Consider the following 23,498-nt stretch of genomic DNA (forward strand, 5'->3'; position numbering starts at 1 on the left):
AGGTACGAGTACACGCCTAGATCTCCTTGGTTACTTTGTATCTACCTTTACAGAGAGACAGGACCTTATTAACAACATCACAATAACACACAATGATGAGACAAAAGAGAGGATCAGTATGTATTAGGGTTCCAGTCCAGCGGCATTTCTTACAAAACCTGCCATGAAGTTGACGACAAGAGTTCCGACACGCAAACAAGAGGATGCACACAGAGAGTTGAGGTTAATTAGATTTTTATTCCTTAGAACAATCAATTCATTCAAACAAACCGCTTGTGTCTTGGATGGATGAAAGGAAAAGAAAAACTGTTTTCGCAATTATGAGTATTTGTGTTATTTGTGATACATATATTTGCGATACGGCTATTTCCAATACTTGCTACCTGAAGACTATACCATCTTACCATTTAACCCATACAGCACTAATTAGATGGACTTGTTAAAGCCAACATTGACACACATTCAAGCGGCGTGTCTACTACCACATGATACATAATCAGGTAAATGTTTACAGGTGAGATATTGCTCAGGGTATCTAAGGTTAATATGACGTTAAGCAAATCATTTCTAGCTTGAAAACTGCATTTCTGTAACTCAATCATTTGAATCAACATTCTCATTCCATAAGCAAGTGTAACGAAACTGAAATACGGCTCCTACAACCAGAGACAGGAGGATACATCACGCCACCACCATTATCTGTCTGAGATCATTTAAAATCGGTCATTTAAATGGATCTCATCTATTAAGAAAGGGTCAAAAGTTTCACCTGCATTAAAATCATATTTTCTGTTACACGATTCAAAAGTCTTGGCACAAATTTCCAGCATTCGTCATGTTGCATCAATCAGATTCCAGTCAAGCCACATGATTGACTGATTGACTGCTGATAAACTATTCAAAAAATTTCTCTGATAGAGTTTCAAACAAATCTTCTGGTTCTGCAGGTTTTGAGGTGGTGATCTTGGCAGACTGATGTATGTTCTGAATGCTGGCTGGTTGTATATACATAATTAGAAACACACAAACGTTCCCTGATTGATTCTTGTTAAAGTGTGATAATAGTGGATACATATGAGGACCTGCTGGTGAGGTTCCTTCTTGTTCTAGAAGAGATGAAAGAGTCCCAGTAGCAGAGGGATCAAACCCAGACTGATGGAGAGAGCATCGCTGGTGTTTGCAGTCGTGTTTGAGGTTGTCATGGTTGGAGTCGTCACATTTGGAGACGTTGTGTTTGGAGTCGTCATGTTTGGAGTCGTCGTGTTTGGAGTCATCGTGGTTGAAGTCATCATGGTTGGAGAGCCATTACACAGACTGGAGTTACAACAGGTTGTATCATTACTGAATGACACAGTCGTGTTGGGAAGTGGGTTTGTGTTGTTCGGACACAGGTTGGCAGAAACACAGCCGAAGACAGATGTGGATGTTGATTGTATGACCCCTGTAAATGAGAAATCACTGTCACTGAACAAACTCTTGTTGATCTTAATTATCATGTCAGGAACACCTCAACATAAAACAAACATGAATGAACAGACATTCGAGAATGGCATTTTTTAAGCCAATTTAACAAGATTGCACTATTTCCCTCAGGACACTGGTTTTGGCAAACGCTTGAATAGATATCCATCCATCTTCCACCGCTTATCCGGAATCGGGTCGCGGGGGCAGCAGCTTCAACAGGGAGCCCCAAACTTCCCTTTCCCGGGCCACATCCACCAGCTCTGACTGGGGGATCCCAAGGCGTTCCCAGGCCAGTGTTGAGATATAATCCCTCCACCTGGTCCTGGGTCTGCCCCGAGGTCTCCCAGCTGGACGTGCCAGAAACACCTCCCTAGGGAGGCGTCCCAGAGGCATCCGCACCAGATGCCCAAACCACCTCAACTGACTCCTTTCCATGCGAAGGAGCAGCGGCTCTACTCTGAGCCCCTCGCGAACAGCAGTGTTTCTCACCTTATCTCTAAGGGAGACACCAGCTATCCGCCTGAGAAAGCCCATTTCAGCCGCTTGTATCTGCGATCTCGTTCTTTGGGTCATGACCCATCGCTCATGACCATAGGTGAGGGTAGGACGAAGATTGAACGGTAGATGGAGAGCTTTGCCTCTCGGCTTAGCTCCCTCTTTGTGACAACAGTGCGGTAAAGCGACTGCAATACCGCTCCTGCTGCCCCAATTCTCCATCCAATCTCACGCTCCATTGTTCCCTCACTCGTGAACAGGACCCTAAGATACTTAAACTCCTTCACTTGTGGAAGGACCTCATTCCCCACTTGGAGAAGGCATTCCACCGGTTTCCTGCTGAGGACCATGGCCTCAGATTTGGAGGTGCTAATCCTCATCCCCGCCGCTTCACACTCGGCTGCAAACCGGACCAGTGAGCGCTGCAGGTCACAGGCTGATGACGCAAACAGGACCACATCGTCTGCAAAAAGCAGTGATGCAATCCTCAGGCCACCAAACTGTAAATCCTCCTCACCACGACTACGCCTCGATATCCTGTCCATGAAAATCACAAACAGAATTGGTGATAAAGCGCAGCCCTGGTGAAGGCCAACAGCTACTCGGAACAAGTCCGACTTACTGCCGAGAACCCGAACGCAGCTCTCACTTTGGGCGTACAGGGATTGGATGGCCCTGAGGAGAGGCCCCCTCACCCCATACTCCCGCAGTACTTCCCACAGTATATCCCTGGGGACCCGATCGTACGCCTTCTCCAAGTCCACAAAACACATGTAGACTGGATGGGCATACTCCCAAGCCCCCTCTAGGATCTCCGTGAGAGTAAAAAGCTGGTCCGTTGTTCCACGACCAGGACGGAACCCACATTGTTCCTCCTCAATCTGAGGCTCGACAATCGGCCGGACCCTCCTTTCCAGCACCTTGGAGTAAACTTTCCCAGGGAGGCTGAGGAGTGTGATGCCCCTGTAATTGGCACACACCCTCTGGTCCCCCTTTTTAAAAAGAGGAACCACCACCCCAGTCTGCCACTCTTTCACCACTGTCCCAGACTTCCACACAATGTTAAAGAGGCGTGTCATCCACAACAGCCCCTCAACACCCAGAGCCTTCAGCATTTCCGGGCGAATCTCATCAACACCCGGGGCTTTGCCACCGTGCAGTTGTTTAACTACCTCGGTGACTTCGCCCCGAGAGATTGACTCTGATCCACCATCATCCTCCAGCTCTGCCTCTGCAACAGAGGACGGGTCAGTTGGGGTAGTTGGATTCAGGAGTTCCTCAAAGTGTTCCTTCCACCGACCGACAACCTCCTCAGTCGAGGTCAACAGTGTCCCATCTTTGCTGTATACAGCTTGGATGGTTCCCCGTTTCCCCCTCCTGAGGTGTCGGACAGTCCTCCAGAACAACTTTGGTGCCGTCCGATAGTCCTTCTCCATGGCCTCTCCGAACTCCTCCCACACCCTCTGTTTTGCCTCCATCACAGCCGGGGCTGCAGTCCCTTTGGTCCGTCGGTACCCTGCAACTGCTTCAGGGGTCCCCAGGGACAACATGCCCCTGAAGGCCTCCTTCTTCAGTCGGACGGCTTCCCTGACCACCGGGGTCCACCACGGTGTTCGAGGGTTACCGCCCCTTGAGGCACCCAAGAACTTGAGACCACAGCTCTCAGCTGCAGCTTCAGCAATGGAAGCTTTGAACATCGACCATTCAGGTTCGATGCCCCCAGCCTCCACAGGGATGCACGAGAAGCTCCTTTGGAGGTGTGAATTGAAGGCCTCACGGACAGAGTCCTCCTCCAGACGTTCCCAGTTCACCCGCACTACTCGTTTGGGCTTACCAGGTCTATCCAAAGGTTTCCTCCGCCAAAGGACCCAACTCACCACCAGGTGGTGATCAGTTGATAGCTCTGCCCCTCTCTTCACCCGAGTGTCCAAAACACATGGTCGAAGATCAGATGATACGATCACAAGATCAATCATTGACCTCCGACCCAGGGTGCTCTGGTACCAGGTACACTTATGAGCATCCTTGTGTTCGAACATGGTGTTAGTTATGAACAATCCGTGACCAGCACAGAAGTCCAACAACATAACACCGCTCGGGTTCAGATCAGGGAGGCCATTCCTCCCAATCACGCCCCTCCAAGTGTCTCCATCATTGCCGACGTGTGCGTTGAAGTCCCCCAGGAGAACAATGGAGTCCCCTGCAGGGATCCCTTCAAGGACCCCATTCAGGGACCCCAAGAAGGCCGAATACTCTGAACTGATATTTGGTGCATATGCACAAACAACAGTCAGAGTTTCCCCCCCCACAGCCTTAAGGCGTAGGGAAGCGACCCTCTCATCCACCGGGGTAAACTCCAACACAGCGGCGCTCAGCCGGGGGCTTGTGAGTATCCCCACACCCGCCCTGCGCCTCACGCCTGACGCAACTCCGGAGTAAAACAAGGTCCAACCCCTATCCAGGAGTTTGGATCCAGAACCGAGGCTATGCGTGGAGGTAAGCCCTACCAGATCCAACTGGTAGCGCTCCACCTCCAACACAAGTTCCGGCTCCTTCCCCGCCAGTGAGGTGACATTCCACGTCCCCAAAGCCAACTTCTGCCGCCCGGGTCTGGTCCGTCGTGACCCCCTGTCGTCACTGCCACCCATATGGCAGCGCACCCGACCCCATCGGTCTGCCCTGCGGGTGGTGGGTCCACAGGGGCTTGAATAGATAATGCAGTATAAATATGGAATAAAAATGTGTTCTGCTATAAAGAGGCTGGTTGAAGGACGCTGGTAAAGACGGTCTATGTCCCCCTGCTGCATCAGGACCCAGGGAAACTGGTCCGAACACCTTGCAAAGCTCGTCAGAGAAGGCTTGGAACATGGTGCAGGCAGGCGTGCCTCTCTCCCACTCTGCCGTCCCCCACAGACGTGCTCTACCTGTGAAGTGATTGATAGCGAAGGCGACTCTAGCCCCCTCTGTGGTGAAGGTATGGGGTTGCAGGGCAAACAGGATTGAGCAGTTCGTCAAAAAAGGATTTCAACCCTCAGGATCCCCATCGTAGTGCTCTGGCGCCCCCACCCGGGGCTCAGATGTGGAGCTTGATGCTGGCCCAGGGGTGGGAACAGGAGGGGCTGGAACTGGGACAGAAGCAGCGTGTTGTGCCATGGAAGCTGCCATCTGCTGTACCTGGGCGGCTAGCAAGGTTAGCGCTCATTCCATGGATGACGCTGACTGACGAGCCTCCTCCGTGTTGGAGGCTAACAGAGCCCCATGCTGCTGAAGCATTCCCTCCACCCAGGCTAGGCGAGACTGGGGGGAAGTGGTGTCTGCTGGGTCCATTTCTGGCCAGATTGTACTGTAACGGGTGTGTTTTGGACCCAAATGCAGTACACAGGCGCACAGGAACAGTTGGTAATGACCTTTATTATCACCAAGAAGATTAGCAGGAAGCTCTGCGTTCATGAGAGCCGGCTGCACGTGCTGTGAGGCTGACGAGGAGTGAGCTGAAGAGAGTTCGGAGACAGGCGGGGGGGTCGTAGCCAGGTGAGCAGTCAGGGAAGACAGAGGCACCGTTGGGGAGCAGGCAGGAGAGGATACGAGGCCAGGCGGAGGAGTCAAAACCAGACGAGCAGTCAGATACCAGAGACGCTGAGGCAGAGCACGAGGTCAGGGACAGAAGGCAGGTGACATTACCGGGAGGCAGACGAGGATGGCAGGTCAGGGACAGGCAGAGTCGACACCGGGAGATCAGACAGGGAATGAACGCTGGAAAGTCTCGCATGACGCTGAAGAACAATCTGGCAGGTGAAGGTGCTGGAGAGACTATATGCAGGCCTGATTGCAGTGATCTGCAGCAGGTGAGCAGAGTGGGCTGGTGCAGTGGGCGTGGCTGGCAGGTAGAGTGGAGCATATGACAGAAGTCTGAATGTTGGGGTATACAGGAAACCAACACACACAGACCAGTACCTGCTTTTTGACTCTCACCACCCACTGACACACAAGCTTGGCATCATCAGTACTCTGCAAAACAGGGCTGACAAGCTACCGACCAGTACCAAAGGCCAGGAAAAAGAACACCAACATCTGTAAGGGGCACTGAAAACCTGTGGATATCCTGACTGGACCTTTGTGAAAGCTCACACAAGATCCAGAAAGGAGAACAACCCAGTGAAGACAAAAGAGAAGGAGAGCAACCGTAATGGTAGAGTGATCCCATATGTGTCTGGAGTGTCTGAAAGACTGAGGAGGATCTTCAACAAACACAAGGTTCCTGTGTTTTTTAAGCTGGGCAACACCCTCCGACAAAGACTGGTCCACCCAAAAGACCCCACACCACACAGTCAGAAGAGCAATCTGGTGTATGCAGTTAAATGCAGCAAAGAATGGTCGGATGTCTACATAGGGGAAGCCAAACAACCACTACACAGGTGAATAGCTCAACACAGAAGAGCCAACACATCAGGACAGGGCTCGGCAGTCTTCACCTCAAGGAAGAGTGACACTATGACACTATGAAAAAATCACTTCAGACACTAATGTGAACACAGCAGGAATGAGAGAATGAGAGTCTCATCTAGAACTTGTTATCGTCTCACTTATATTATTAGTCTCACCGGATCCATTAATGCAGCGGTCCTGTATTCCCCTACACTGGGCTCGTTCGTTGCATTGAGCATCAAGACAGCACGTCAGGTTGTTGGTTGCCTGAATCATAATAACTGAAACAGAACAGAAAATTATTTATCTGAGGAACAAAGAACACTGATGGGAATTAACTATTTCTACTCATCCATACTTACCTGGAAAAGGTCCAGAGTTGCACCTGCTGTCGTCGCAGCATTCAAGAATTGTGTCTGAACTGGCATTACCAATGTTAAATGAAAACGTCTGATTGAGTGGGTTTGGGCATATGTTGGATGGCCCACATCCCTTCTGATTCAACACTGTTGTGCTCCCAAATATAGTTTCTATAAAACCAAAGGAGAGTTAGATACTGCTGGTGAAAAAAGACAAACTAGATTAACAGAAGAGTTGTGATGAAGAAATACTGACCATTAGTGATGACTGTTGAACACATTAAATTGCCAGAACATCCTACCCTTTCTCCGGTACATGTAGTACCATTACATTGACAATAAAAAATAGTTCCATTTGCTGAAAAGAGAACAACATGACGGATACAGATAAATGATAATCAACTGATCAATACTGGTGAATGAATCAGGCTTCAAAGATGAGTTGCAGTTACCTGAGCTGAAGAGAGTCCAGGCGAGAGCCAGAGAAAGGATCAGCTTCATCACGATGAAGAGGAAACTACTGGAGATAAAGATACTTGAAAGCTCCTGTATTTTAATGTCTGGATGTCGAGAACAGGCAGATTAATACCTGAACGTCTAATTAATTGACAGATTAAGACCTGACAGCTGAAGGGCGTTCCTTGTTTAACCAATCAGAAACCAACGTCATGACGACAACATTCCATTTTAAATTTGAACGTTTCATTTAGCATGATTTGATCAAAATGAAAATGTGTTATCGATCAGTGTCCAATCTATTCTTTAATTAATTCATCTATTAATTACTCAATTAAAGAGGTGATTTCCATCTTCTAATGGAAAATTATTTTCTTTTTATATTTAATAATTCTATGAAACTTTTTTTTAAATTCTACCGACACATAAAGCACAACATTTGTGAACATTTTTTCATATATTTAGATGTGGGGGAAAAAAGTGTCAAGAAAAAAGAAAGTCATTATCCTAGTTTGTAATTTACTATTATTTTGTTATTTCAGACAATTTTCATGTTTGAAGCTTGACTAAATGGGAGATTCATTGAAAAAATCCAGAACATTTCAAAGCGGCCCAACCCAGTTAAAAAGGAGCAACAGCATTCAGGACAACATTCCTGACGAGACGGAGGTTTAGTTTGTCCTTTTGGGTAAAACTTCTCCACCTCATCTTTCTGATGAAGAAAGAAGAGGTGGTTGTCAAAACAACCACAGTCGGTAACCACATCATACTCTGTGCGCATTCTATTGGCTGACGGCATCCAGAAGTACACTGCATTCTGTGGTTCTTGGAACGCAGCATACTTACGTGAGACACAAAATGGTTTGATATCAGGATGGGGAGGGTTCATAAATGTTCAAACTACCTTAAATAATCAAATAAGTTGGAGCTGTATCGCAGAATTTCGTTTTTGCATGTGATTCCTGGAACACATTAACCGCGAGTAATGTGGGATTAGTGTATACTTTATTTATCCCCTTAGGGAAATTATTTTTTCACTCTCTTGTATTTTTTATTTTCACACATGTGTATATGTACAGGTAAACACGCACACACACATGGGGGCATGTAGGTATGCAAAGTGAGACGAGGGTGATGGTATAGCAGGTTGTTGGAGACTGTGCCCTGCTCAAAGGCACCTTGGCAGTGCTCAATTTTTGATCCACGTGGGTCTTGAACCTGTGACTCTATGATCTCCAGCCCAAGACTTAGTGGACTGAGTTATTGTCACCCCAAGCAGTTTGTGAATGCAGTGGTAAGGAGATCCATGAAGCCATTGCAAAGGTTCTGTCACCTGCGGTTATAAGGCGTGATCTGGAACATCCAGTGACATATTATTGGATAAACTCAGAGCTGTAAGCTGAACTTTTCACCAACAATAAATGATTAAGTCAACAATGATCCACACCCACGTACAGAGTACAGAGAGTTAAAGTAATCAGAATGAGTTCTTAACTTAGAACAAAAGACTCTCTCAAAGTCCTTAAAAGACATTCAGCGCTTAACTTTGTCCAGTGACCTCAGCTGGAAAAAGATGGTTTTGACAACAGAACTTAGTTGTTTGTCAAATGAAAAAAAAAAAAAAAAAGAAACAGCCAAACAAAGTCTTGTAGACTTTTCTTTGGGTGATCAGGGAGTTGTCTTCTTGGCAGTCATTATATAATCCTACCACTTGCTTTTACATGTGTCACTCCTTCACTCCTGGAATTTCTGGTTAAACAGAAACTTAATCTCTAAACAACAACAAAAACTTCCATTTTCCTTTCTCAAATTACTGTTGTTTACATTGCTTTTATCTGGAACTCTTTTTCACAATGCTCTTTGGTTTTTTTTTCTTTTTACATTTGACTGAGTGCGATGTACTCGGCGTTTGCTGTTGAATGTGCAACTGTTGGTTGTTTCTTTCTGAGCCAGCTCATCGCTCCTCCACTCAGTAGAAAAATGTTGCCTGTAGTTGAGCGATGATCATCCTGATCTCCAGCCCAGTCCGCATCCGAGAATCCAATCAAAGCTCCAGAGACTGACTGCTCATACTTGAGAGCAAGATTCACTGTCCCTTTCAAGTAACGTAGTATCCTCCTAACAGCAGTCAGATGTGAAGCATTTGGATTTGCGTTGAACTTTGACACAGCACTCACTGCTTGAGCTGTGTCTGGTCTTGTTGCCATTGCAACATACAGCAGACTTCCTACCATTGACTGATAAGTATGTTGGTCCACTGGCTTACTAACACCATCACTCTGCTTCAACTTGACGTTGGCATCAGCAGGAGTTGCTACAGGATTTGCATTGTCCATTCCATATTTCTGAAGTATGGCTTCAATGTAATGCTTCTGATGAAGAATGACACAGTTCTTTTCTTTATCTTGAATCACAGAGATGCCCAGTGTATAGGACAGCTCACCCATGTCCTTCATCTTGTAGCGCTCCTTGAGATCCATGCACCTTGAGCTCGTTCATGCTTTCAGTTGACTCTGTTAGAAGAATGAGATCATCCACATAGACTGCTAGTATCTCAAGCTCTTGTCTTAATCTTAAAATCTGATGTGCTTTGGATGAATCCAATTTCTATCATGAACTTTGTGAAAGCCTTTCTCCAGCAGCGAGGAGACTGCTTCAGTCCATAGATTGTTTTTTTATGCTTACACACCAGGTGTTCCTGCCCTGGTTTTATGTAGCCCTCTGGTTGCTGCATGTAGATTTCCTCTTCCAAGTATCCATTAAGGAATGCAGTTACAACATCCATCTGGTGTACATGTAGATTGTTTTGAATAGCAAAGGACAGTAATGTACGAATAGAGCTGAAACGTACAACTGGTGAAAAGGTTTCATAATAGTCAGCACCATACAACTGTGAGTAGCCCTTGGCAACGAGCCTACACTTGTATCGTTCCACTCTTCCATCACTATGATGCTCGACTCTGAACACCCATCTCGATCCTCCTGCTTTTCTTTCTCTTGGTAAATCCACTAAGTCCCAAGTCTCATTTTCCATCAGAGACTCATATTCCAGGTCAGCCGCCTCCTGCCATTCTTTTGCATTAGGACTCTCCAATGCTTCTTTTAGTGTGATTGGCTCTGTCACACGACACATATTGGCATGATGATCAACAGTCATTAAATCAGCAAACTCATCATATCCATATCTCCTTGGCGCATTTCTGATTCTGCCGCTTGCTCTAACAGTGCTGGTATCAGCAGTGACTGCATCTTCTAGCTGCTTCAACTAATGTCCTGTTTTTTCTTTCCGCAACACCATTTTGCTGTGGTGAGTGAGGTACAGTCACAAAGGTCAGAGGGGATATCGTCCATGTGCAGATTGTAAAGCCCTTTGAGACATTGTTTGTGAATCTGGGCTATATAAAAATAAATAAACTTGAACTTGAAACTTGTACAGTCATTTCATGGTGGATCTCTTGAGTCTTCAAATATTCTTGAAAGTCCCTTGAGGTGTACTCCCCACCATTGTCAGTTTGTAATGTTCAAGCCACACTCATTTGGGAATGTTCTCTCAAATTCCTTGAACTTGTTTAGCACCTCATTCATGAAGTATACCTTGCAGCATCTTGAATAGTCATCACTGAAAGTCACAAAGTATTTTGCTCCACTTATTGACTAAGTCTGCATGGGACCACAGACATCACTATGAATCAGCTGCATCTTGCGTTTGGAACGGATTCCTCCAATCGACTTGAATGGCTTTTTAGCTAATTTGCCTTCCATGCATCCTTCACAGAAGGGAATCTCTTTCTCTGTGGAGAAGTCCACTCCATTTACCAGATCTTTTAGCTCCTTCAGTTTTGTGGTGTGACCTAGGCGCTGGTGCCACAGGCTGGCAGCTACAGATGCACTGTGACAGACAGATTCGCTTCCTTCAATGTCTAGTACAGTCCATCAGCTCTTTGTGTTCCCATTCCTTTTAGTTTTCTATCTTTTCCACGTATGTAGCAGCGAGACTTTCTGAACTGCACTGTATTCCCTTTTTTGGTAGCAGCTCCCACTGAAAATAAATTCCCAGACAGCTTTGGAACATACACTACATCGTACATTGTGACATTTTTTACATGACTTAATTTGAAAGTCATTTTCATGTTGACATTTCCAATTCCTAGGCCATCAACGACCCTGCCGTCACCTAGTTTCACAGACTGTGCTTTTGACAATTGCTGGTATCCTTGGAGAATGTCTTTATCACAGGTCATGTGTTTTGATGCTCCAGAATCAATTATCCATTCAACCTGTCGTGGTCTGTCAGTGCTAGCCTCTCTGACTACAAAAGCACTTTCATAGGAATCTTCCTCATCCTCACATGTCATGTTTTTGGCCTTGTGAATTTGCTTTTTTGTCTTATTTTTCAAGCATGGTCAGTCAGGCTTTATGTGGCCTTCTTTCCCACATTTATAACATCTCCACGTGCTTTTGTCTACCGCTCCCACTGACTTGGAGCTATCCCACACATTTCCTCGAAATTGTGATGACATGACTGATGCACCACCACCTGACATAGCACCACTTGAACCATTAGCATTCACCCGCTTTTGCTCTTCATTTATTAATGCTTGCTGAACAAACTTCAGTGTCAGGTTGTCAATCTTTGTTTCTAGTGCAGTGACAATTGTAGCATAGCTTGGTGGTAAACTGCCCAACAGTGTTACAATTTGATCTTCCTCTTCAATTACAGATCCAATTGCTGCTAGCTGATTAGTTAGCTCCTTCATCTGTTTCAAATGATCAGTTAAGGCATCTCCTTCCATCATTTCACATCGGAAATAGCTTTTCTTCAGAAACAGTTTATTTGCCAAAGTGTCTCTCTCAAAATGGGCTTTCAGGGTGGTCCACGCCTCTTTGGGAGTCTGGCAGCTTGTTATCAGGTACAACTGGGGTGTACTTACATTCAGCACCAACATAGAGAATGCTTTGTCTCTCCGTCTAGTGAACTCAGCTTGTGCTGCTGCGTTAGAATCTTGAGCTAGTGTTTCTGTCTCTATTAACATACCCCATAGTCCTTTAGCCTTTAGCAAGTGTTCCATTTGAAACTTCCATGTTGCCCAGTTCTCTGGTCCGTTCAGCCGGTCAATAAACAGCTTATCCTCCATTGTGAATTCCCACAACACTGTTTATCCCACACAACCGTGTACAACAGCTTTTTTAGCGACGATCTGGGCCCATAACCTATTGTTATTTGGCAGAGCTTTCATTAGCTTCTAGCAGGAGCTACACACACAGCATCACCAACAATGATCTCACACACTGTGTCTGAACAGGAACCGGAAGTGCTACAGTAGTAGAAACAGAGAGTAGTACTGCAACAGTGACATCTACTGGTGATATATATTGAAAAGTACTATAGAAAATGTACTACATTCAACAATGATGACACGCCCCCCTTAGCCATCACTGGCTGCAGGTGATCACGCTACATCGATTAGCCTACCTGTGCTACATGGGATTTTGCGCACTCAGTAGTCGATTTATTCCTGTCATGATGATACGTCATCTGATTGCTTTCTTAATATTTAAATTCGTGGTAACTATGTTGAGCAAAAAAAGAAAGTGGTCAGACGAATATGTGCAACGTGAATTTACATGTACTGTGTAACGGAACGTGATGGGAGTCAGCGTTCTGCAGGATTTGAATGTCAAGCTTAGCAGCTCTAGTCTGGTACTGGCACAAATAAAGGAACACTTCCTTAAGCTGCATGGAAAACTACGGAAGCGTGGTGCTGCCACATAGAGAAAAATGCATGCATAACATCATACAAATTCAGCCTAGCTTAGCTTTGTTATGATATGCTTATCTCATCTAAGCTGGTGGTGCACATGTCTAATGTGTGTGTCTAATGAATGTCTACAGATATTCAGAGCAGAGCATTTTATGACTTGTCAAGTTGATGGAAAAATAACCTGTTATTGTTATTGAGAAGTCCTGACCACTTTTCTATACCCTTATCTGATTATGACTTCTCTAATGAGTTTCCCAATATATGCTCTACTACTTTATTATGTAAAAGAGCAATTTGATTCTACAGTGGTTCTAAATGCGGCCACAAAAGGAATGTAGACTTGCACCTTAATGTTGGGAAATGGTTTATTTTGTATAATGTTTTCATTTGTGATCCACATATTGTTATAATACATAAGAGCAGGGAATTTTTTTTACCTGTCCAGTTGATTAAAAAAACGCATGTGTGATGTTAGTTCCTCCAGAGTGCAGCTCAAGACCTAACTACTTTTCTTTACTCTTGTTACCTGATTATGAGTTATCTAGTGAGTTCCCCAATACCTGCTCTACATGTTAATGTACTGTTACATAAAAGAGCAATTTGAAAGGGAATCTGAATGCTGTTATTACAAAATAAAACAGTTAATTTTGTGTCATGCTTAGGTCTGCTTGTGTCTTATGTGTAAAAAAGAAAAATCCTGCCACGAGGAAGAAAGCACAAGAAAGAGCCCTGGAGTTGTGTTGTTGTGTGACCCTTCCCCTGAAGTACAAATCACATGGTAATGAGAAACAGTCTCATATCTGCCCCATCTTTCATGAACTTATGGAAACAAATTTAAATTCTTTACTGCTATATGTAGATGAGCAAGAGCACTACACTGCTGATGTGCAAATGTACAGTGTGGGCAAAATAGTTCAAGAAATTAAAACAACAACATCATAGTTGTGATGTTTCTTTTCCTCATGCATTCAATGTTAAAAACGGATCACATCAACAATATAGGCTTGCTTTATTTGCCTATTCCAGAAATCACAGAGTAATTTCTAAGTCTTTTAGAATGCATGCTCTCAGGAAAAGATACAGCTCAATAGCTTCATCTGGTGTGGTGGGAGAGAGTAAGAAGTTTTCTGTCAATATAAGGCAACACATGTTGAATACGGTTTCATCACAAGGGTGAGGCCCTCTCTGTTGGAATTCCTCTTTACAAGCCTCCACTGCTCCCCGAGACACTTCTTTCAGACGATCTTGTCCTCCAAATAGATGAGGGATGGTGTACATGAGAATGGGACGTCCACTTGGAGCCACTGCATTTCTGCTCCTCCGGATAACATGGGTGTTCCACAAATTTACAACTTGCTGCAGTTCTTCCTATGTAGTAAAAAAAAAAAGAAGAAAAAATATATATTTACATACATACATGACAACATTGTTGCTTACAGGCATAGGATTTTGACAGATTTTGACAATATAAAGCCCACTGGCTTTTGACCAGTAGATGGCGGTGTACTCATACCACCAGAGTGTGCGTGTGGGATTGTCAGACAGATCTCGCGAGAGGGCAAAGTTCGGTAACGTTGTTTTGAACCACGGATTAAATCATAGTTAGATCATGGATCAATCACAAAATACATCCATGGGATCCGATATTGGAATAGAGAAAATACTTTGTTAATTCCAAAAAAAATCTGATTCTTTTCTGTGCTACTCTGATCGGCAATAGCTAACGGACCATATACTGTATATAGATGCGCTCACTCTATCTCTCTGCTCACGATCACGCACACATGAGCACACACACACAAGATGATGGTTCATGTATCTGACATAGTTTACCTGGATGATGGCCAGGCAACTAAACAATATAAGTTGCTTGTCCAAGAAGTCTCCAGAGAAGCAGTCTTTGTCTTTCAGTTCCTGGAAACGATTCATCCAGTACTGGGCATGATGTCTTCTCAAAAAGGCCCACCAGCTTTCGATCCGCTGATTGTGGTTACTGGACCCAGCGATGTAACAGTTGGTGACAAGGCGGCGATCCATACTCCATCGCAAGAACCTCTGCATTTCTGCCATTGTTACATTGTCTGTCCCGAAGTCTGCGCGAATTCTGGATGGTGTCCCCATCCTCCTCTCAACTTCCTTTATGAAATACCCAGCGATTACTTTGGGATCGCTGTTTGTTGAATAGGCATGTAGCCATATCATAAGTCTTGAAAAGCCATCCATTGCTCCATTTATACAGACACCAAATGGTTTTAGTTTGTCGTATGAATCAACATGCCACATGAAATTAGGCCCTGGGTTAAAGTACATGCCCCGCATTAGGCGATTTGTCCATCTCTGTTCAACACCATAGGGGTCGAGAAACTTTAACAAATGCCTCACTGTACTTTGGGTGACAACATATCCAGCTTGGATGCAGTTGAGATGATGGAGCTTGTATCCATGCAGCCGGCCATGTCCCTCCAGCTTATCAATGAGGAACGACGCTACCTCAAGAGGGTCCGGCTCATTTTTCCTCCGGTATAGCCCCATGTTTTTCAAAATTCTTCTTAGGGTACGCATGCTTATATAAATCTCATCCGGGGAGCCAAATAACTGCAAAATCTCACCATGTCGCAAGCCAAGCATGAAATATAATTTAATGGCATCATGTGAAGGAGCCATGATTTACAGATGGCCAGCAGACAGTAAATAAAACCACATTTCTTTTCACGTTCTCGTCTTATCACGAAATAACGTGACACTTTCACGTTATAACGGGAAAAGATATTGTTACAACAATTAACCTTTCACGTAATTACGTGATACTGAGCCTCCCGGTTTTTATTTTCTTGGTCTGGCAGCTCTACGCTGCCGTAGAAAACAACAGAAAGACTTTGCTGTGAAAATGACATAAGAGTAAGACTTGCAAAGGTGAAGCCACACATATCTGAACTGGTCTGTCAGTAACAACAGCAGAAGTCACACTCATTTGCAGGTAGGTCATTTCATGTGAGTTCATGCACTGTCTTGGTTTTGTTCTTTGAAAAAGGTGACATTAATGCACAATTCATTAAATACACCAGTAAAACATATACACTATGTCCCGCACCTAAAAGCCTTTAATTTTCTAAATTTCTTATAATCCAATACACCTTATAAATGAAAAAAGTTTTAAAATAGACCATTCATTGAAGATGAGTTCTCAGGTGCGTTTTATAATCCAGTGTGACTTATGTATGTGCGTCGCCAGCTGTGGTGTCAGGTTCAGGACTGTCCTGTGACGCCGAAGGTCTCCTGATCTCTGCTGGGTGACCGACCTCTGACGGCCTCGGTCTTCACCAACAGCACTCAGTCGGTGGTGACCTTTGACCCTGTGATGATGGAGCACAAGGAAACGCTGCTGTTTCGAGTGACCTGCGGAGAAGACAGCAGACAGGTCAAAACCAAAGTGCACATTTACTGCGAGTAGACAAGCCGAGAGGAAGACATGCTAGTGTTAGAAAAAATGTAGTCATGGAACCGGCTACTAGATGGTTCTGTCAGGAGAGAACCGGCTACTAGATGGTTCTGTCAGGAGGGAACCGGCTACTAGATGGTTCTGTCAGGAGGGAACCGGCTACTAGATGGTTCTGTCAGGAGGGAACCAGCTACTAGATGGTTCTGTCAGGAGGGAACCAGCTACTAGATGGTTCTGTTAGGAGACCAGCTACTGGGGGGTGAGAAGGGAATTGCAGGTGCAGTCTGAGATGTCATCGACTAGTTGGTCTCTAATTGGTTGTTTTGTGTCAAATCTTTGAATCTGTGTTGTGTCCAATCTTCCCATCAGCCCCTGTGATCAGTAGAGGCAGAGACTTCCCCGGCGTCGTCGTTCTCGTTACTCTGGTGTAAGGCTGGTTCGCCCCACCTGCATGGGCTCCACCCCCCCGTGCATAGGTTCAGAATAGGGAACAGGAGTGGCTGGGACCCTATGTGAACGGGCAGAAGGCCGGTGATCACCTCTCTCATGGCGTTGTTCCCTCCTCGCCTGTCTCCACCTGTCCAGCCTCGTAGTCAGCTCAATGAGTCCTTCCAGGGAATTGGGGAGGTCGAAGGGAACCAGCTCATCCTTCACGTAAGGGGCCAGCCCATTTAGGAAGGCGTCACATTGGGCAGCAGCATTCCAGTCACTGAGACGAGCCCGGGTTCTGAAGACTATGGTGTAAGCAGAAACTGTCCGATACCCCTGCCTCTGACTCATGAGTGCCCCTGCTGCATCAGGACCCAGGGAAACTGGTCCAAACACCTTGCGAAGCTCCTCAGAGAAGGCTTGAAACGTGGTGCAGGCAGGCGTGCCTCTCTCCCACTCTGCCGTCCCCCACAGACGTGCTCTACCTTTGAAGTGATTGATAGCGAAGGCGACTCTAGCCCCCTCTGTGGTGAAGGTATGGGGTTGCAGGGCAAACAGGATTGAGCAGTTCGTCAAAAAAGGATTTCAACCCTCAGGATCCCCATCGTAGTGCTCTGGCGCCCCCACCCGGGGCTCAGATGTGGAGCTTGATGCTGGCCCAGGGGTGGGAACAGGAGGGGCTGGAACTGGGACAGAAGCAGCGTGTTGTGCCATGGAAGCTGCCATCTGCTGTACCTGGGCGGCTAGCAAGGTTAGCGCTCATTCCATGGATGACGCAGACTGACGAGCCTCCTCCACGTTGGAGGCCAACAGAGCCTCATGCTGCTGAAGCATTCCCTCCACCCAGGCTAGGCGAGACTGGGGGGAAGTGGTGTCTGCTGGGTCCATTTCTGGCCAGATTGTACTGTAACGGGTGTGTTTTGGACCCAAATGCAGTACACAGGCGCACAGGAACAGTTGGTAATGACCTTTATTATCACCAAGAAGATTAGCAGGACGCTCTGCGTTCATGAGAGCCGGGTGCACCTGCTGTGAGGCTGACGAGGAGTGAGCTGAAGAGAGTTCGGAGACAGGCGGGGGGGTCGTAGCCAGGTGAGCAGTCAGGAGAGGATACGAGGCCAGGCGGAGGAGGAGTGAAGGTGCTGGAGAGACTATATGCAGGCCTGATTGCAGTGATCTGCAGCAGGTGAGCAGAGTGGGCTGGTGCAGTGGGCGTGGCTGGCAGGTAGAGTGGAGCATATGACAGAAGTCTGAATGTTGGGGTATACAGGAAACCAACACACACAGACCAGTACCTGCTTTTTGACTCTCACCACCCACTGACACACAAGCTTGGCATCATCAGTACTCTGCAAAACAGGGCTGACAAGCTACCGACCAGTACCAAAGGCCAGGAAAAAGAACACCAACATCTGTAAGGGGCACTGAAAACCTGTGGATATCCTGACTGGACCTTTGTGAAAGCTCACACAAGATCCAGAAAGGAGAACAACCCAGTGAAGACAAAAGAGAAGGAGAGCAACCGTAATGGTAGAGTGATCCCATATGTGTCTGGAGTATCTGAAAGACTGAGGAGGATCTTCAACAAACACAAGGTTCCTGTGTTTTTTAAGCTGGGCAACACCCTCCGACAAAGACTGGTCCACCCAAAAGACCCCACACCACACAGTCAGAAGAGCAATCTGGTGTATGCAGTTAAATGCAGCAAAGAATGGTCGGATGTCTACATAGGGGAAGCCAAACAACCACTACACAGGTGAATAGCTCAACACAGAAGAGCCAACACATCAGGACAGGGCTCGGCAGTCTTCACCTCAAGGAAGAGTGACCCTCATTTCAGGACACCAGTGTTCAGATCTTGGACAGGGAAGACAGATGGTTTGAGAGAGGAGTGAAAGAAGCCATCCATGTCAAAGTGGAGAAGTCATCTCTGAACGGGGGGGGGGGGGGTGTGCAACGTCGCCTTTCACCCATTTACAATCATGTCCTTCAAAACTCCCAAAAAGATGATCTCAGCAGATTGACCCAGGTGATGTGTCTCATGCTAACAACCCCCCTTTGACACCCCCCTCAACCATCATTGAGGAGCCAGACAGGTTTCAACGACGGTCGTTGAAATGTGAATAGCACTGACCACACCCCGCTGGGACAAGACTAGCCACCTTTAGAACTGAAGAAGTCTCTTGGATAAGAGACGAAACGTCTTCAAAACTTTCTTAAACTCCAGTGGATTGATTTAAACAGCTGTGGGTAACCATGACCTGGATAACTGAGAACCTACACAGACATTCCCGTCACTTGTGATGCTTCAGCCACCTGTTATTAATCCGGTGTCAACCACCAAATGAACTCTATTCAGTTGTCTGTTACTGGTTGTTAGCGATTATTCCGATTCTCCAGCGTTTCTGTATTTGTCCATTGTGTTTGAATATTTTGCCTGTTCCCTGGATCCTGTCTTCTGTCTTGACTTCCGTGTGATTTTGTTTCCTGGATTTTTTCTGTCTGTCCAATCCTTGCTTTATATTCTGACAACCTGTTGTAGAATTTTGACGATTAAAACTATGTGTTGACTTCTTCCCTGGTGTACTGCATTTGGGTCACTGTGATGCTAAAAGTCTACTTCCTGAGCGGAATCTCCTCACTCATTTCTGGAGAAGTAACGGAAATCGAATACCTTTTACAAATCGTGTCTGAACAGATTTGAAAACCACAGAATTAAAATCACTTGCTGCCAATGATGGATGAGAGAGTTTGAAGTTGTCCACCTGAGGCAGGGAGCAAACCAACAAAATACCTGAACGTCCATCAAGATCTGACCTTTCTACTGAAGTATGTCAGAACAATTGCAAAATGTGAAGTGAAGCCAGGCCTTGGCACAGTGACATGTCAAAACAAGCCGGGACTGAGGAACCAGTTCCTTGCATGGAGTGGCTGTAGGAGGCGCCTGAGGGCAGGGTTCCAGCGTGTAGAGCTGGGAGACTTTAAAGAGTCTGGGATTCAAATGATCCAGATCAAATATACAGGTCATTCAGAGATTTCTGTCAGATCATCTGACAATTAAGTATTCTGTTCATTTTTTTTTGGGGGGGGGGGGTTGTTTCTACATCAGCTACCATACTTCATATTCATATTTATCCAAATAACCAATCCATAAGATAGATACTTTATTAATCCCGGGAAAAATTGTATAAACAAGTAAAGTATAAACAAGAAAGTTGAAATTATTCATTTCCCTCAAGCAAAGATTCAGGGGAATTTGTCGCCACAAATTTAGTGTGTGTGTGTGTGTGTGTGTGTGTGTGTGTGTGTGTGTGTGTGTGTGTGTGTGTGTGTGTGTGTGTGTGTGTGTGTGTGTGTGTGTGTGTGTGTGTTTCTTAGGGTGTGATCCTGGTGACTGATAATCAGTTTGATCCCATAAAGTCAAACCACTTCAATAAAAGCAGAAGAAAAAAAAACAGTGTTCAGAAGGATTTACATTAAAATAATAATCAAGAGTCTACAGAGAGACAGGACCTTATTGACAACATCACAATAACACACAATGATGAGACAAAAGAGAGGATCAGTATGTATTAGGGTTCCAGTCCAGCGGCATTTCTTACAAAACCTGCCATGAAGTTGACGACAAGAGTTCCAACACGCAAACAAGAGGATGCACACAGAGAGTTGAGGTTAATTAGATTTTTATTCCCTAGAACAATCAATTCATTCAAACAAACCGCTTGTGTCTTGGATGGATGGGTTAGGGTTAGGGTTAGGGTTAGGGTTAGGGTTAGGGTTAGGGTAATCATTTCTAGCTTGAAAACTGCATTTCTGTAACTCAATCATTTAAATCAACATTCTCATTCCATAAGCAAGTGTAACGAAACTGAAATACGGCTCCTACAACCAGAGACAGGAGGATACATCACGCCACCACCAATATCTGTCTGAGATCATTTAAAATCGGTCATTTAAATGGATCTCATCTATTAAGAAAGGGTCAAAAGTTTCACCTGCATTAAAATCATATTTTCTGTTACACGATTCAAAAATTTCCAGCATTCGTCATGTTGCATCAATCAGATTCCAGTCAAGCCACATCGTCATGGTGATGATTGACTGCTGATAAACTATTCAAACATTTTCTCTGATGGAGTTTCAAACAAATCTTCTGGTTCTGCAGGTTTTGAGGTGGTGACCTTGGCAGACTGATGTATGTTCTGAATGCTGGCTGGTTGTATATACATAATTAGAAACACACAAACGTTCCCTGATTGATTATTGTTAAAGTGTGATAATAGTGGATACATATGAGGACCTGCTGGTGAGGTTCCTACTGGTTCTAGAAGAGATGAAAGAGTCCCAGTAACAGAGGGATCAAACCCAGACTGATGGAGAGAGCATCGCTGGTGGTTGCAACAGTGGTTAGAGTTGTCGTGGTTGGAGTCGTCGCGTTTGGAGACGTTGTGTTTGGAGTCGTCGTGTTTGGAGTCATCGTGGTTGAAGTCATCATGGTTGGAGAGCCATTACACAGACTGGAGTTACAACAGGTTGTATCATTACTGAATGACACAGTCGTGTTGGGAAGTGGGTTTGTGTTGTTCGGACACAGGTTGGCAGAAACACAGCCGAAGACAGATGTGGATGTTGATTGTATGACCCCTGTAAATGAGAAATCACTGTCACTGAACAAACTCCTGTTGATCTTAATTATCATGTCAGGAACACCTCAACATAAAACAAACATGAATGAACACAGACATTCTAGAATGGCATTTTTTTAAGCCAATTTAACAAGATTGCATTATTTCCCTCAGGACACTGGTTTTGGCAAACGCTTGAATAGATAATGCAGTATAAATATGGAATAAAAATGTGTCCTGCTATAAAGAGGCTGGTTGAAGGACGCTGGTAAAGACGGTCTATGAAAAAATCACTTCAGACACTAATGTGAACACAGCAGGAATGAGAGAATGAGAGTAGTCATCTAGAACTTGTTATCGTCTCACTTATATTATTAGTCTCACCGGATCCATTAATGCAGTGGTCCTGTATTCCCCTACACTGGGCTCGTCCGTTGCATTGAGCATCAAGACAGCACGTCAGGTTGTTGGTTGCCTGAATCATAATAACTGAAACAGAACAGAAAATTATTTATCTGAGGAACAAAGAACACTGATGGGAATTAACTATTTCTACTCATCCATACTTACCTGGAAAAGGTCCAAAGTTGCACATATCTGAGCGGCAGCATTCAAAAATTGTGTCTGAACTGGCATTACCAATGTTGAATGAAAACGTCTGATTGAGTGGGTTTGGGCATATGTTGAACGGCCCACATCCCTTCTGATTCAACACTGTTGTGCTCCCAAATATAGTTTCTATACAACCAAAGGAGAGTTAGATACTGCTGGTGAAAGAAGACAAACTAGATTTACAGAAGAGTTGTGATAAAGAAATACTGACCGTTAGTGATGACTGTTGAACACATAAAATCGCCAGAACATTCTACCCTTTCTCCGGTACATGTAGTACCATTGCATTGACAATAAAAAACAGTTCCATTTGCTGCAAAGAGAACAACATGACGGATACAGATAAATGATAATCAACTGATCAATACTGGTGAATGAATCAGGCTTCAAAGATGAGTTGCAGTTACCTGAGCTGAAGAGAGTCCAGGCGAGAGCCAGAGAAAGGATCAGCTTCATCATGATGAAGAGGAAACTACTGGAGATAAAGATACTTGAAAGCTCCTGTATTTTAATGTCTGGGTGTCGAGAACAGGCAGATTAATACCTGAATGACTAATTAATTGACAGATTAAGACCTGACAGCTGAAGGGCGTTCCTTGTTTAACCAATCAGAAACCAACGTCATGACGACAACATTCCATTTTAAATTTGAACGTTTCATTTAGCATGATTTGATCAAAATGAAAATGTGTTATCGATCAGTGTCCAATCTATTCTTTAATTAATTCATCTATTAATTACTCAATTAAAGAGGTGATTTCCATCTTCTAATGGAAAATTATTTTCTTTTTATATTTAATAATTCTATGAAACTTTTTTTTAAATTCTACCGACACATAAAGCACAACATTTGTGAACATTTTTTCATATATTTAGATGTGGGGGAAAAAAGTGTCAAGAACAAAGAAAGTCATTATCCTAGTTTGTAATTTACTATTATTTTGTTATTTAAAACAATTTTCATGTTTGAAGCTTGACTAAATGGGAGATTCATTGAAAAAATCCAGAACATTTCAAAGCGGCCCAACCCAGTTAAAAAGGAGCAACAGCATTCAGGACAACATTCCTGACGAGACGGAGGTTTAGTTTGTCCTTTTGGGTAAAACTTCTCCACCTCGTCTTTCTGATGAAGAAAGAAGAGGTGGTTGTGAAAACAACCACAGTCGGTAACCACATCATACTCTATGTGCATTCTATAGGCTGACGGCATCCAGAAGTACACTGCATTCTGTGGTTCTTGGAACGCAGCATACTTACGTGAGACACAAAATGGTTTGATATCAGGATGGGGAGGGTTCATAAATGTTTAAACTACCTTTAATAATAAAATAAGTTGGAGCTGTATCGCAGAATTTCGTTTTTGCATGTGATTCCTGGAACACATTAACCGCGAGTAATGTGGGATTAGTGTATACTTTATTTATCCCCTTAG

At 44.7% G+C, this 23,498-nt stretch overlaps 2 long non-coding RNA genes across 2 annotated transcripts; both read right to left on the reverse strand.

Moving 5' to 3' along the window:
- Positions 1-801: 801 nt before the first annotated feature.
- On the reverse strand, positions 802-7,065 carry LOC137598396 (uncharacterized). Its single transcript, XR_011036667.1, has 4 exons — positions 7,000-7,065; positions 6,747-6,914; positions 6,561-6,665; positions 802-1,441 (listed from the first exon to the last, which is right to left on the reverse strand). It is a non-coding gene; the product is annotated as an uncharacterized lncRNA (long non-coding RNA).
- A 13,493-nt stretch (positions 7,066-20,558) lies between these two features.
- LOC137599411 (uncharacterized) lies at positions 20,559-22,605 on the reverse strand. The gene is made up of 5 exons (XR_011036808.1): positions 22,474-22,605; positions 22,278-22,379; positions 22,025-22,192; positions 21,839-21,943; positions 20,559-21,473 (listed from the first exon to the last, which is right to left on the reverse strand). It is a non-coding gene; the product is annotated as an uncharacterized lncRNA (long non-coding RNA).
- Between the last annotated feature and the right edge of the window lie 893 nt (positions 22,606-23,498).

This window comes from Antennarius striatus, chromosome 7 (assembly GCF_040054535.1).
Source record: "Antennarius striatus isolate MH-2024 chromosome 7, ASM4005453v1, whole genome shotgun sequence".
Lineage (NCBI taxonomy): Eukaryota > Metazoa > Chordata > Actinopteri > Lophiiformes > Antennariidae > Antennarius > Antennarius striatus.